The following is a 4,402-nucleotide window of genomic DNA, read 5'->3' as shown; positions in this document are numbered from 1 at the left end:
ATTCCATAGTTCATCAGGCACTCTATCTATCAGATGTAGGCCCTAAACCTATTTCTCACTTCCACTGTATAATAATAAGGGATTTGATTTAGGTAATACCTGAATGGTCTAGCGGTTTTCCCTACTTTCTTCAATTTAAGTCTGAATTTGGAAATAAGGAGTCCATGATCTGAGCCACAGTCAGCTCCAGGTCTTGTTTTTGTTGACTGTATAGAGCTTCTCCATCTTTGGCTGCAAAGAATACAATCAATCTGATTTCGGTGTTGACCATCTGGTGATGTCCATGTGTAGAGTCTTGTGTTGTTGGAAAAGGGTGTTTGCTATGACCAGTGCATTTTCTTGGCAAAACCCTATTAGTCTTTGCCCTGCTTCATTCCACATTCCAAGGCCAAAATTGCCTGTTATTCCAGGTGTTTCTTGACTTCCTACTTTTGCATTCCAGTCCCCTATAATGAAAAGGACATCTTTTTTGGGTGTTAGTTCTAAAAGGTCTTGTAGGTCTTCATAAAACCCTTCAACTTTGGCTTCTTCAGCGTTTCTGGTTGGGGCATAGACTTGGATAACTGTGATATTGAATGGTTTGCCTTGGAGATGAACAGATATCATTCTGTCGTTTTTGAGATTGCATCCAAGTACTGCATTTCAGACTCCCTTTTGTTGACCATGATGGCTACTCCATTTCTTCTGAGGGATTCCTGCCCACAGTAGTAGATATAATGGTCATCTGAGTTAAATTCACCCATTCCAGTCCATTTTAGTTCGCTGATTCCTAGAATGTTGACGTTCAACCTTGCCGTCTCTTGTTTGACTACTTCCAATTTGCCTTGATTCACGGACTTGACATTCCAGGTTCCTATGCAGTATTGCTCCTTACAACATTGGATCTTGCTTCTATCACCAGTCACATCCACAGCTGGGTATTGTTTTGCTTTGGCTCCATCCCTTCATTCTTTCTGGAGTTATTTCTCCACTGATCTCCAGTAGCATATTGGGCACCTACGGACCTGGGGAGTTCCTCTTTCAGTTTCCTATCATTTTGCCTTTTCATACTGTTCATGGGGTTCTCAAGGAAAAAATACTGAAGTGGCTTGCCATTCCCTTCTCCAGTGGACCACATTCTGTCAGACCTCTCCACCATGACCCACGCATCTTGGGTTGTCCTGCAGGCATGGCTTGGTTTCATTGAGTTAGACAAGGCTGTGGTCCTAGTGTGATTAGATTGACTAGTTTTCTGTGAGTGTGGTTTCAGTGTGTCTGCCCTCTGATGCCCTCTTGCACCACCTACCAGCTTACTTGGGTTTCTCTTACCTTGGGCGTGGGGTATCTCTTCACGGCTGCTCCAGCAAAGCACAGCTGCTGCTCCTTACCTTGGATGATGAATGGCCTTATCACAATGCCAGAGGCCAAGGCCTTGATTCATGACCTGCTAACAGGGATCTGGGGTGCTTTCTTGCTCCACTAATGTCCACCAGTGATCCTACTTTTAAACTTCCTTACAACACGGAAAAATCATAAATGCACAGTTTTTTCAAAGTTGCTTTTCCCCCACCCCACACTCATTCTCCTCTCATCCAGGTGTGACAGAAGAATGAGGAAAACAATGGATCAGGAACCAGGAGCTGCCCATTTCCTTGACCCGTGTATTAAAAGCTGGGTGTGATTTCTTCCTGCCAAGACAACCTAGTGGGTTCTATTTCTGTCAGGTGGATTGCTTGGAGAAGAACAAAGAATACTTCAAAAATTTTATAGCTAGAGAAGGAAAACAGGATCTAGGCAGGGGTGATTATTATAATAACTGTTAATGGCAAGGAATCACATCCCTTTCCCACTTCAGTCTCAAAGGTTGGACGTTCCTGGAAGACTTCTTTTGCGTCAGCCCAGGACAAGCGTTCATCCTTTGAGTCAATGGCTGTGCCTCAGAATCTGCAGGCTTTTCATTGGCTGAGCCAATTCTTTGTGGCAATTGGGCTTCTCTGATTGGATGCTTCCAGAATCCTCACCATGCTGATCTGCAAGTCAAGAATGCTTCCATTTCTTCAAAGATAGGAGGATGTATTCTTGGGAAGAAACCAAATGTGATTAATCTGAACCAGTCACTTCAGTTAATAACTTCAGTTTCTTCTGCTTTGGATACTTTTTGAACGAATGTTTCATGAACATTTTGCTCTAGTTATTTCTGTGCTGTGTTTGGGTCCTCGATTCTGTTTCCAAATGATTTCCCTGACACAAGTAATGTTGAAAAAATTGAGTGGGGTGGTGGTTGTTTTGTCACTGTCATGTCTGACTCTTGGGACACCCTGGGCTATAGCCCGTCAGGCTTCTCTGTCCATGGTATCTCCCAGGCAAGAAAACTGGAGTGGGTTGACATTTCCTCCTCCATTGAATAGCGTCTGTGTGTCCTAGTAAAACTATTTTGTCTGAGTTGATGGTTTCCATTTGTTTTTATATCAGTAAAGTTCTTTCTCTTAGTTTATCATTTCGGTAAACCACACTGTTAGATCATGATTGCTCACAAGCTGCCCTTTCTCTTGATCACCTTTTGAAGTCACTAATCACATTTGCTTATTTGGTCTTATCCTCTTCAACATCAAATCCCATTGTTCCTCCCTTTCTTAGATTTCCTGTGTTTTAATCATCCTTGGACCCCCAGTCTTCACTTGCTGTCTTAACTGTAGTGTGTTTTAAATATTCTTTAGTATTGCTCCTGCTTTATTTCTGAATTTACAAATGCATAACGTCCAAGCATAATTAAGTATATTGTAGTGATGTAGGTTTTGTAAAATGGCTTCTCACCAAATACAATGACCATGATAGAAAATACATCGCTTACTAAAAGTGCTGTTTTCAAACTGACCCATGACACTGTCTTTGACAATGCACAGGGCTTTACCAAGAGCTCTTCTTGTTAAAAATTTTGTTCCAGGTGTGCAAGATGATCCCGAGGTACCACACAGGCACATCTACTTGCAGGTGATCTGGTGTTAGTTTTTCTTGGTCTCCTTTGAAATTAAATTCCTTTCATCCAATGAAAGTGAAAGTCACTCAGTCGTGTCAAATTTTTGTGATCCCATGGACTATACAGTCCATGGAATTCTCCAGGCCAGAATGGTGGAGTGGGCAGCCTTTCCCTCTCCAGGGGATATTCCCAACCCAGGGATCAAACCCAGCTCTCCCGCATTGCAGGTGGATTCTTTACCACCTGAGCCACAAGGGAAGTCCAAGAATACTGGAGTGGATATCCCTTCTGCAACACATATTCCAGACTCAGGAATCGAATCAAGGTCTTCTGCATTGCAGGCAGATTCTTTACCAACTGAGCTATCAGGGAAGGCCCAAATATTTTCATAAAATTCTTATCATACACAAGAATAAAGATGATCAATATCAGGGAATTCATTTATTTCAAATCCTTAGTCTAATGATCTCCAGGACAGTTCTTCAGTTCAGTTCAGTTCAGTTCAGTTCAGTCGCTCAGTCGTGTCCAACTCTTTGTGACCCCATGAATTGCAGCACGCCAGGCCTCCCTGTCCATCACCAACTCCCGGAGTTCACTCATATTCATGTTCATCGAGTCAGTGATGCCATCCAGCCATCTCATCCTCGGTCGTCCCTTTCTACTCCTGCCCCTAATCCCTCCCAGCATCAGAGTCTTTTCCAATGAGTCAACTCTTTGCATGAGGTGGCCAAAGTATTGGAGTTTCAGCTTTAGCATCATTCCTTCCAAAGAAATCCCAGGGTTGATCTCCTTCAGAATGGACTGGTTGGATCTCCTTGCAGTCCAAGGGACTCTCAAGAGTCTTCTCCAACACCACAGTTCAAAAGCATCAGTTCTTTGGCGCTCAGCCTTCTTCACAGTCCAGCTATCACATCCATACATAACTACTGGAAAAACCATAGCCTTGACTAGACAGACCTTAGTCGGCAAAGTAATGTCTCTGCTTTTGAATATGCTATCTAGGTTGCTCATAACTTTTCTTCCAAGGAGTAAGCGTCTTTTAATTTCATGGCTGCAGTCACCATCTGCAGTGATTTTGGAGCTCCCCAAAATAAAGTCTGACACTGCTTCCACTGTTTCCCCATGGTGGTAACTCATTAGAATTCTATATTGGACCAAAAAAATTAAAAACAAAAAGAACATTCTATCCATCCTTGATCATGCCCCATTTGTAGCCCCATAGCACTGAGTGATTAAGGTCTTTCTAGTATCCTGCCTTGCCCAATTTTTTTCTCTTGAGTTTATGTATTTCTGAAAATGTTTTTCTTTTAATGTATTTCTGGAAAAAAAAAACATTTTAAAATACTTTCCATTTTGTATTTCCAGTGTGGTGCTGTCTCTTTGCTCAGCACCTGAAGAACAGTGTTGATTTATGTAGGTTGTCCATATTTTGACTTTTTGATGACA

The sequence above is a fragment of the Budorcas taxicolor genome, chromosome X, assembly GCF_023091745.1.
Source record: "Budorcas taxicolor isolate Tak-1 chromosome X, Takin1.1, whole genome shotgun sequence".
NCBI classification, from domain to species: Eukaryota; Metazoa; Chordata; class Mammalia; order Artiodactyla; family Bovidae; genus Budorcas; species Budorcas taxicolor.
The sequence above is the reverse complement of the archived record's forward strand: the minus strand, read 5'-3'. Positions refer to the sequence as shown.